The sequence below is a fragment of the Crocuta crocuta genome, unplaced genomic scaffold (genome assembly GCF_008692635.1).
Source record: "Crocuta crocuta isolate KB4526 unplaced genomic scaffold, BGI_CrCroc_1.0 scaffold17, whole genome shotgun sequence".
Classification (NCBI taxonomy): Eukaryota; Metazoa; Chordata; class Mammalia; order Carnivora; family Hyaenidae; genus Crocuta; species Crocuta crocuta.
In genome coordinates this window covers 5436165-5448561 of record NW_027532041.1, presented here as the reverse complement: position 1 = coordinate 5448561, position 12397 = coordinate 5436165, and positions in this window count along the sequence as shown.

Sequence of the window (12397 nt, the reverse complement as noted above, 5' to 3'; positions counted from 1 at the left end):
TCTTGTGGTTTTGTTTTGGAGAGCTCCCAGGGCGGTCCCAGGACTTCCTTGTAACTGGCATGACTTCCTTGTTGCTGGACTCCTTGTGTCTTATTACAGCCTAACCAACCGCCGACTCTAACAATAAATGTGTTAATTAACTTGATTCTGTGACCATTTCACCATGTATACATGTATTAAATATCACAGTGTACACCTTACAGAAAATTACATTCTGTAATCATGTAAATTAAGTAAATACAGAAATAAAATTGTTTTTCTCAGTACCTGAGTGACTCAGTTGGTTAAGCCTTGGATTTAAGTTCAGGTCATGATCTCAAAGTTCGTGAGTCTGAGCTCTGTGTTGATGGGCTCTGTGCTGATAGCTTAGAGCCTAGGACCTACTTTGAATTCTGTGTCTCCCTCTCTCTCTGCCCCTCCCCTGCTTGTGCTCTATCTCTCTCTCTCAAAGATAAACATTAAAAAAAAGAATAAATAAAATTGTTTTTTAAAAAACTAATAACCCTGTTTGTCCTAACAAAGCCTTTTGTCTTAAAGCCTTATTAGTGTGCTATTAACATTACTATGGTCTGTCATTGACATTTGATCTATCTTTTCTGCTTACTTTCAGCTTCAATGTTCTACATTCTAAGAGCACATAGCTAAAATTTAAAACTAAGTAAGGAGCTCTAATTTTTTTTCTTAAATAGTTTATTGTCAAGTTGGTTTCATATAACACCCGGTGCTCATCCCAAATAAGTGCCCTCCTCCATGCCCATCACCCCCCTTCCCCTCTCCCCCACCCCTATCAGTCCTCAGTTTGTTCTCAGCATTCAAGAGCCTCTCATGGTTTGCCACCCTCCTTCTCCCCAACTATTTTGCTCCTTCTTCTCCCCCATGGTCCTCCGTCAAGTTCCTCCTAATCCTCCTATACGTGCAAACATATGATATTTGTCCTTCTCTGCCTGACTTATTTCGCTCAGCATAACACCCTCGAGGTCCATCCACGTTGCTACACATGGCCAGATTTCATTCTTTCTCATTGCTGTGTAGTATTCCATTGTATGGATAAGCCACATCTTCTTGATCCACTCATCAGTTGATGGACACTTAGGCTCTTTAATTTTTAAAGGTATGTTTTTTAAAGGTATTTTTAAAGCAACATTTGTTGCTTTAACAGAGACACTTAAACTTAACTTCTGCCATCTTATTTTTTCTGTCAATCACATGTTTTCTTTGCATCTTTTTACTGAATTGATGGAGTTTTATTTCTATTTTTTTACTTTGCTGGCTTGGAAGGAATACATTTTATATTTTATATCTATGCTTCTCATTTTTATTTTGCTTTGTTGATTAACAAGTTCAAAGTTAATCAAAACCTCTGTCTTCCTTCCAATAAATACAAGATCCTTGGACACTGTCACACTGATAACTTCTTCTCTACTTTATTATCATCTAGTATTTTAATCCAAATTATTCATTTTTATTATTTATTTTTAGTTGAAGATCCTCTAAACTTCTGTAATTGCTAAATACTGCTCTTTTATTTCATTCCTCCCTTTTGGGTTTAACTTCTTTCTCCCTGAAATACATTTTCTAAGTATTTATTTATCTTCAGTGATAGTTTAGCTAGCTGAGTATAGAGTTCTAGGCTGACTGATATTTTCCTAAAACCTTTGAAAATATTGTCCCATCTTTTCAGGCGTTTTTGATGAGGAGACTTCTGTCTGTCAAATCTTTTCCCTTTATATATATTCTTTGTTTTCTCTCAGGTTAATTTTCTCTTTGTATTCTGTAGTTTGACCATGTGTCTGCATGAATTTGGTCTATTTACTCTGGTCTCACCTTGGGTGTCTTCAACTGTGAATTCGTGGTCTTTTTTTTATCACTTCAGGAAAATTTTCACTATTCAATGTATTGTCTTTTTACATTCTATTCTCCATTTTTCTTTCCATTTAACATTGTTCTTCCATTGCACTACATTTGAATAATTTCCTTATTTTTCATCTCCATCTTTTTACTGTGTCTAACATATATCTTGAATTTTTCACTTGTGTGACTATATTTTTAATCTCTAGGTGTCCTTCATTTTTTTAAAAAAATCAATCTCTTCTCTTTTTTAATGGTGTCCATTTTTATAATAATTCCAATTCTTTTTTTAAACAATTTGAACAATCCTGTCCTAATTTTTTTATTGCTTTATTATCTGTAATTCTCAGGTTAATGATTATTTTGTCTGTTGCATTTGTTCATGTTCACTCAACTAATTTTGTGGTGTGTGTGTGTGATGTGTATTCTTATTGTGAGCTCATATTAGAATAAATTATTATTATTATTGAGTTTCTTTTGTCATGAAAGTGTCTCAACTTGTGAATTCCTGAACCATGTGGTATTACAAATTTATATCCCATATCTAGGTGCAAACTTAGAATTATAATTCCTAATGTATGCCTTTTCTTTTCAGTCTGAGGCACAGGACAAATAAAAACATTTTCATTATTTCTCCTCAGTAAATGGTCAGGATTAACAAAAGGGGCAGTTCATCCAAGGTCCAGCCTTTATCCAGTGATTTCAGTTCCATTTTCTATATCTTCTGAGGACTTAGGCCACTTGCCCTAGTCTACTGGAGCATTAGATCTCAGCTGACAGCTCCAGTTTGACTTCAGCCTTTGCTCATTGCTTTAGCTCTGATTTTTCTCTTCATGTCTGGCACCTGAAGATTTCCCTTTCTTTGTTTTGAGCTTGATGATATAGTCACATCTTTTTTCTGAGAGAGAGTGTGTTCATGTAGACACACTACTCAGTGGGGGAGGGGCAAAAGGAGAGGGAGGGAGGGAGAGGATCTGAAGCAGGCTCCATGCTGCTGAACTGTGGGGCTCAATCTCATGTCTGTGAGATCATGACCTGAGCCAAATCTGAGAGTCAGATGCTTAACTGACTGAACCACCCAGGCACCCCTATGTTCACAATTTCTCAAGTGTACTTTTTACCTAACATTTTTATGAGTTATATTATGGAGTATGCAAACTTAGTCCACAATGTTGGTAGGAGTTTTATCAAGCATTTTTGTAATGTTTATTTATTTTTAAGAGAGAGAGGGAGCAGAGGCTCACACATGTGTGCATGCACGTGAGTGGGGTAGGTGCAGACACAAGGGGACAGAGGATCCTAAGCTGGCTCTGTGCTGAGAGCAGAGAGCTTGATGAAGGACTGGCACTCATGAACTGTGAGATCATGACCCGAGCTGAAGTTGAACAGTTAAGCAACTGAGCCACCCAGGGACCCCTCATCAATAAATTTTATTATTTTTTTTTTACATTTTAATTATCATTCAGTCTAATGGATACTGCTATTTTTTTATAGTTAATGCATAAAGGAACAAAGACTAATTCAGCAAAAACAAATATACTTACTGCCCATCTTAAGAAAAAAGTACTTAGCAACCACCTTAGGCAAGGGCAAAAAAAGCTAAAATAAACAAATCGGACTACATCAAACTATAAAGCTTCTGCACAGTGAAGGAAACCATCAACAAAATGAAAAGGCAACTTACTAAATGGGAGAAGATATTTGCAAATCATACATCCAAATATCAAATCAAAAATATATCCAAATATAATATCAGAAAAACAAATAACTGGATCCAAAAATGGGCTGAGGACTTGTATTTTTCCAAAGAAGACATACAGTTGGCCAAGAGGCACATGAAAAATGCTCAATATCATTAATTATCAAGGAAGGGCAAATTAAAACCACACTCATCAGATTGGCTATTATCAAGAAGACAAAATAAAAAGCGTTATTGAGGACATGGAGAAAAGGAGACACTCATACACCATTGTTGGGAATGTAAATTGTTGCAGCCACTATGGGAAACAGTATGGAGCTTCCTCAAAAAATTAAAAATAGAAATACCATACAATCTAGCAATTTCACTGTTAGGTATTTATCTGGTGAAACACCAATCCGAAGAGATATATGCACCCCTGTGTTCACTGCAGCATTACTTACAATAGCCAAGTTATGGAAACAACCTAAGTACATCAACAAATGAATGGATAAAGAATATAAAGTATATATAAAATGAAATATTACTCAGCCATAGAAAAGAATGAAATCTTGCCATTTGCAATAACATGGATGGACCTAGAGGGTATTATGGTAAGTAAAATAGGTCAGACAGAGAAAGATAAATACCATATGATTTCAATTATATATGAAATCTAGAAAGCAAAACAAGTGAATAAAGGAAACAGAAACAGACTCATAGGTACAGGGAAAAAACTGATGATTACTAGAACAGAAGGACTGGAGGAGGGGAACACAAAATAGGTAAACGGAATTAAGAGGTACAAACTTCCAGTTATAAAATAAAAAAATCATGGGTTTGTAACGTACAGCATAGGAAATGTAGTCAATAGCATTGTAATAACTTTACACCGTGGCAGTAACTAGATTTGTCATAGGGATCATTCATACTGCATAAAAACACAAAATTGCTATGATATTTACCTGAAACTAATAAGATATTGTATGTCATTTACACTTCAATAAAAATTAGTAAGTTATATACACTATGTGTGTAAAGATATGTGTATTTTACTAGGGGAAAGGTCTTTGATGTCCCTCAAATTCTCAAAGAAGTTCATGACCCTACCATGATGTATAATCAACATTTTACTTATGGGATGAATTTGAGGTATATATGATTGAGCTCAGACCCCCTGGAGCCTGATGAGTAGAAAGGGCATGTGTCCCTTACTGCAGACAGCTGTTTTGCATGGTCTGGCTCTTCTGGGAAACAACTATAGACTATAGATGGCAATTGAATTATCTCTCTGGTCTGTAAGTTTTAAATATAAATTATAAACCAGTAACCTTATATGCCTTTGTAAGTCTGCAACTTAAAGCCACAGGTACATAAACATCTAATGGACACTTCTGTATATTTGTACCAGTCCACTGAGATAACAATAAATGGTGAAATATTAACCGTTTTAAATATAATATACTAGAGATTCTTAAAATTTTTACTTAATATATATCTATGTAATTTCGAAAAATTGTTCATTATTATAAAAAAGAATAAGGAATATTTTTTCTTCAGCTGATTGTTAAGGATATGCACTTCTTAATTTAGTACAGAGAATGCATTTATGAAGGTCAAGCTAATATATTCATGGAATATGAGGCATGTAGTTACCCAAATTCACGGCTAAATTTCTCAATTGGTAGAATAAATTGCTGACAACAGAAACGTTTGCATTGGCCAACACTGTGGTATGATTAAGTTTGCTCATTTATTTTATAAATCTTTTGTAAAGCCATTAGAAGAGTTTTATTACTCAAATTATGAGGTTGAGTCAGAGTGGCCTTTTAAATCTATAAATTAATCAAAACTCTATTTCCAGAGCACTGAAAATATTCACCCCTTTCTTTCAATTAATTTATTTTCCCTCTCTATTACAAATAAATTGTGATTTAGTTCACAATTTCTGCCGTTGGCTATTATTCATAGGCATGCTTCTTGGATAATTCAGTAAATGTATAAATTTCCTTCACTATCCATTTCTGGGAAGATGAGAGAACCATCTCATAGAAGAAATTAACCTCAATCAAAACACTGTCTACATTCAATATATGGTCTAAACACACGTCCAAGAGAGGGTGGCCAATCTTTGTTACACAAAACTCATTTTGCTTTCTTTACAACTTCAACAAGGGAATTGCCTCAGCCCGGCATTTCTGCTTTTATTTATTTATTTATTCATTTAGCCATTACTGTGTTCATTCTATTACTTTATCATTACTTTCTTGATATCCTTTGTATAAGGCCATTTATTGGTTTATCCTTATTAAGTTTGTCTCTGTATCTAATCCTCTTATGCCAGATTTGACTTGTGCTTTTTTGTAACTGCATTCAAAATCTTATGTGACTGTGTCCCCATGGTTAGGGAAGGGCTGACTCCCCCACCCCTCATCCGGGTCACAACATTTGACTTGCCGATAGGTATAAGATCCAGGCTGAGTTAACCTGGGAAGAGTTCTCATTCTCTCAGGGCTTTCTGGGCTGATAAGATTTAAAATTAGAGCTAATAGAATTTTAACACCACACTGGAAGAAATTGCCTGAGGACTATGCAGCCACAGAGGAGAACAGGGCAAAGAGAGTGAGAGAGACAAAGTCTAAAGACATTTTTTTAAACACCTAGGTCCAGTCACACCTGATCAATCCCTTAACTTTTTATTTCTATGAAAGTAATGATTTGCTTAGACCAGTTTGAAAACTGTTTGTTTTGTATAAAAATGAAAGTTCCGATACCTTACTTTGTCTTAAAATATTTTATTTCCATTTAGAAAAAGGCACGCTATTACTACCAAACTCCTGCATATACCCAATAGAACAATACATTTTTGGGATACATTTGATTACAAAGAATAGAAACCAATTTCAATCTTGTCTAAGTTAGAGAGGGCTTTCTCATTATTTGTTCATCTCTGTAAAGTTTCAAACGTGAAGCATACTTTGGCATGACTAGGTGCCAGAACTCAAACATTATTTTTATCATTCTCATTCTCCATTAATCCTTCATTTCATTTTGACATCATTTCCTCTTGCCTCAGTTTTTCTACATGTGGATATAATGTTACCACTGAAAGTTCCAGAACTTCATCCAGATCAAATTTCTGTAATCCTTAGAAAAAAGGCTTTTTTTCTTTCAGTTCCAAGTCATCTGATTATCCCTTCCTGTGTCATTTACTTTTTTTTAATGTTTATTATTTATCTTTGAGAGAGAGAGCAAGAGAACAGAGGAGGGGCAGAGAAACAGGGAGAGAGATTCCTAAGCAGGCTCTGTATGATCAGTGCAGAGCCTGATGTGGGGCTGGAACTCATGAACTGTGAGATCAGGACCTGAGCTGAAATCAAGAGTTGGATGCTTAACGAACTGAACCACCCACATGCCCCTCCTGTGTCATTTCTATGCCTGAAAAAATCACATAGCAAATGTTTAGAATATGCAACGCATCACCCCCAAGTTACCTGCTTACCTCCATGATCAGAAGGAAGCTTTTTAGGATTAGTAATTTTATTTAGTAATTAAATTTATTTAGTAAATTAAATTTATTTAGTAATCCCAATAAAACCACATAAAATTAGGGCAGATGTAAAGAGTGAGGAAGCAAATTTCCAAACGGAAAACAAGAGGTGTAACATTTCATTTAAAGACACAGGGTTTACCACCCATGTTATTCTCTTCTTTCTACCGAGATGTCACTAAGATGAGAAAACAAACCAGTCAAGGTTGTAAGAATGAGAGAAGTAATATTAGTGGAAGACGGAGCGCAATACAATTTTGAAAGGCAAAAAGAAATGAAGAAATGGACACAGATGATCGAGCTGGGAAAAGTCAAAGTCTAAATAGTGGACAGAAAGTAATAATACCTGGAAGGACTTGAAATCAGGCTGACATGAATGAGGGTGAAGAGAAGGTGAGGAATTATAAACGAAGATACAGGTTGAAGTCAATACATGCAGTGGTCAATATCCCCTCACTTGTCACGAGCAGAATTCCAGAAGTCTTTCATCCCCACACAGCCACTCCTCACAAGACTCAGTCTGGAGCCTAGAGGTTCCTTCTCTACAGAATTTGGAGGAGAGTCACTTGGGTCTGACAGACATCTGGAATGGCAGAGTCAGGGATGAAATATGAAGTTCATAACAGAGAATTAATTGACAGGCTGTATGGGGATTTCCCAACTCCCCTTTCCATTACATCTTGGTACAGAACACTGGTCATTTAAACACCTGGTCCTGAGAAGGAGATGGGAGGTTTCCATGAGAGACCATATACATAGACCCATAGAACTGGCACTTTGAGGTCCCCCAGTAAGAGGGCTGATCCCTACTCAAGCCCACATTTTTAGAATGTTTTAATCAGATTTTGTAATGCCTCACTCTTAAATATAAATGGACACTAAAACATCACCAGTTAAGACACCTCCAAAATTTAAAATATATATATTTTAAAACAAACATTTAAAAAAAGTATATAAGGAAAAAGAGTGTGCAGGGAATGAAAGAGAACTTTTTTATGCCTTTATTTATTTCTGAGAGAGAGAGAGAGACAGTGTGAGCAGAGGAGGGTCAGAGAGAGAGAGGGAGATACAGAACCCGAAGCAGGCTCTAGGCTCTGAGCTAGCTGTCAGTACAGAGCCCGACGCGGGACTCAAACCCACGAACCGTGTGATCATGACCTGAGCCGAAGTCGGAAGCTTAGCCAACTGAACCACCCAGGCGCCCCGAAAGAGAATTTTTAAAAAGATAAAGAAAATCTGTTATTAGAATCCTCAAAAAATAAGAAAATAACAGTTGCACTAATAAGAAAAGAATTATATAGAAAAGAAAACCAAAGAATATTGGAAATTAAAAATATTCTAATTCAAATGCCAAAATTCAGAACAGCAGAGGACAAAGTATTAAAAACTCTCAGAGAGTTAGACAAAGAAATAAAAAGGTAGAGGGGCACCTGACTGGCTCAGCTGATAAAGCATGTAACTCTTTTGTTTGTTTGTTTGTTTGTTTGTTTTTATTTCTGAGAGAGAGAGAGAGAGACAGCGTGAACAGGAGAGGGTCAGAGAGAGGGAGACACAGAATCTGAAACAGGCTCCAGGCTCTGAGCTAGCTGTCAGCACAGAGCCTGACACGAGGCTCAAACCCACGAACTGTGAGATCATGACCTGAGCTGAAGTCGGACGTTCAACCGACTGAGCCACCCAGGCACCCCAAGCATGTAACTCTTGATCTTGGGGTTGTGAGTTCGAGTCCCATGTTGGGTGTAAAAATTACTCAAAAATAAAATCTTAAAAAAAAAAAAGAAATAAAATGGTAGAGAACATAAGGAAAATGACAAGCTATAGAGGCTCAAGGTAAGAAGCCCTACATTCGACAAAGACAAATTCCAGAAAGAGAGATCAGAAAAAATTGTGGAGGAGAAATAGTCAAAGAAATAATATATGAGAGTATTTCCTACAGTGAAAGGATTTAAGTCTCCAGATGGAAAGAGGCCCCCAAATACATAGCACATTCAATGTAAAAAGACCCACAACAATGCCTCAGGAATAGAGAAGATACTAAAAATTTCCAACGAAAAAACTTTAGATCACATCAAAAAGATTGGGGCTGAGAATGGCACTGACTTCCCAAGAAATGACGTTGAAACTCCAAAGGCAATGGAGCAACAACTTCAAAATGATGAAGTAAAATAATTTTCAATATCAAGTGATCATTCAAAGATACGCATAGAACAAAGACATTCTGATTCACAGAGGATAACATACATTACCTCCCATGCAGTCTTTCAAAAGGAGCCTCTAAAGAGTGGGCTCCAGAAAACTCAGGTAGTAAAATGAAACAGAAGAAAATATGAAATGTAAGGGAAAATGGAGTCAACCTGAGAAAGCGGTAAAGAGAACTCCCAAGAAAAGGGCCATACAGCTCGTGTTGGAGAGAACAGAGAGACCTCAGTCATGTTTTCCGGAGAAACTCTTAAGTAGTTCTGTTTATATTTGTGGAGCATTTTGGCTTGTGGCAGTGTTGGGCGGGAAGTGTGTATGGATAGCAAGTGCTACAGGTGAAACCAATGACAAGATGAAAAACGGTTGCAGAAAGGGGAAATACATCACAGCCTATGCTTTAGCTCCACAGTAAACACTGTTTACAAGCTTATAATGATCTTGCACTATGTGTTGATTAAAGTAGTAGCATGTAATGGGAAAAGGGTAGGAGGAGGGGTAAGGTAGACCAACATCTGTCATAATGAGTTGCCTAAATTTAATAACTAAGAAGAAAGGGTAGTACACCTTTGTCATTTATAAATACAGACTTAAGAAACAGGTGCACCTGACTGGTTCAGTCGGAAGAACATATAAATCTTGATCTCAGAGTTATAAGTTTGAGCCCCACTTTGGGGGTAGAGATAATTTAAATTTAAAAAAAAAGAATAGAAGAAGTAGCTTTTAAAAGTCAAAGATTTAAGTAGTAATAAATGAAGATTGGTCAAAGACTTACTTTTAATGTCAAGCTTATTGGTACGTTTTGATTTTCACCATCTGCATAGATTATCGAAATTTAACTTCCTAAGTAAATAAAAATAACAAAGGCAACAAAACTTAAAAACGAAATGATATCCAACCCTTTTGATACCTACCTCACAAATCTAGGTTTTATTTATTTATGAAAGCTTTGTAGACAAGCCATGTTGACAGACTCCTTTGGCATGTGTCTACACAGAAAAATGTCTACACAGACAGAATTCTAAATATTTAAAGACAAATACTTTTGTTGATTCCATCAGGGTAATTATTTGAGTATGGAGAGCTGGTTTCTCACTTAATTTCACCTGGTCATCTGCTATGTTCCTATGATGGGATTCTAACGTGAGATTTGTACAATTGCTTGCTCTGTTAGCAAAGCACTTGGACACCCCACAGTTAGGGGGCTCCTGAGCATTTGCTAGCTCCTCAAAGTATTGTGAGTTTTTAGACACACAAATCCTAAATTTAAGAAATTATCAAAGTAATCTCCCATAGACCAAGAACTTAGGTCAGAAAGTACACCCAGGTCCTTTAGACAGTAAAAGCTGTAAATCCCTCAGGTTTCTTCAGAGAGTCTGAAGAGAGATGAGGTGTTTAAGTCCTGTGGCAAAATTAGATTAGCCTGGCAAATTCCTACCATGCTGCTACACTCCTAAGGAGAGCAAGTTCCCATGTGCCCCATTATGTCCCTAGGAAGACCTAAAATTGCAGATTCCTCTCCACTACCTCCCAATCCCTGAAGCCTCTGAAGAAATATTCACTAGCCCTCTGAATAGAATGCTCAGACCAAAAGGATTTGGCCAAAGAGGTTTTGAGATCAAAACTTTTCATCTTTGGGGGCTCCTGGGTGTCTCAGTCAGTTAAGCATCTGACTTTGGCTCAGGTCATGATCTCACCTTTGTGAATTTGAGCCCCCACATCAGACTCTCTGCGATCTTCAGATCCTCTATCTCCCTTTTCTCTGCCCCTCCCTCGCATGCACATGTGCAGGGACTCTCACTCTCTCAAAAAATAAACATTAAAAAAAAGTTTTATCTTTTTATCTTCAACTCTGCAGTTCTTTCTACCTATATAACCCAATTGCTCTCAAAAATGAATTTTTATTCAACGTTGATTTTATTTTTTATCTAAATGATTGACTTTTTTCCATTCAACTTAATTGACTTCTTATTTGATTATGGCAAATAAATCAACTGATTGATTTGATTCTGTGCTTACCTAATCTCTATAATACACAAATAAGACCTTAATGTAATCATCTGTTTTATTAACTTCACTAGAGCCAACAGTTTTGCCTATGCATTCTATAATAGTGGCATTTAATAGACCACTGGATTCTACTGAGTTTCCAGTTCATGTTTGTGAATAAATGATTGGTTTTGACTATTCCAGTTAAATGATTTAAATTTCCCCATTTTAAGATACATAAAATATAGTCTTTAAAAATTACATAATTTGTGTATATAAACTTCTCTTGGCATTGAAATAACTAGTATTAACCTGGCAATACCAAGAACATACATCCCTACTTTCATCTGTTCAAGATCTTGAAGTAGGTGGATTGCTGAAGAAAAGAGATGTTTTTAGCACATAATTAATAATCTCTCTCAGAATCTTCAAATGTATTTTCCTGTTGTTCATCCTGATCAATCAGATTCCAAGGGACTATCCTGGAGGAAAATAATTCAGGCTCTGACAAATGGCCAACATGCATATCAAAAATCTACATTTTCTGCCTAGATAATTTCTATCTAGAAAATTTTGTTTATCCTTCAAGTCTCAGTTCAAAGCTTCCTTTATTCTGAAACCTCTAGTACCTGGTAAATTTCATGGGTTGCCAGGGACAGAAATGGATTGTGGCTATGATATGGAAACAAAAGCTTTATTGGAAGAATGTAGGATGCCTTCCAGAAATCTCAGGAGGACCTGAAAAACTCGGCCTTGGGGAAAACAGAAAGCAAAATAGCTCCAAGGACCTCTGCAGCAAGAGCTTTTGGTGCTTCTCTCCATGAGTCTTACCCCACAATGACTTATGACCAATCATGTTCTATCCATGTTCTCATTTCAAATTCCAGGCAGAAATTACATGAATAACTAAGATGGCAGATAGATCAAGCTCGGCCACTGGGGTGAGCTGTTAGGTCACCCTAGTTTGTGTCTTCTGTCATCTTTGACTTGGATGCAGCCTCTCCTATATTCTGAATGCACTTTGTACCTGCCCTCTGAAGCCAATTATACTATTTTTGTTGTTGTTGTTTTAAAGTTTATTTATTTATTTATTTTGAGAGAAAGAGAGAGAGAGAGATAGCATGCGTACTTTCTCA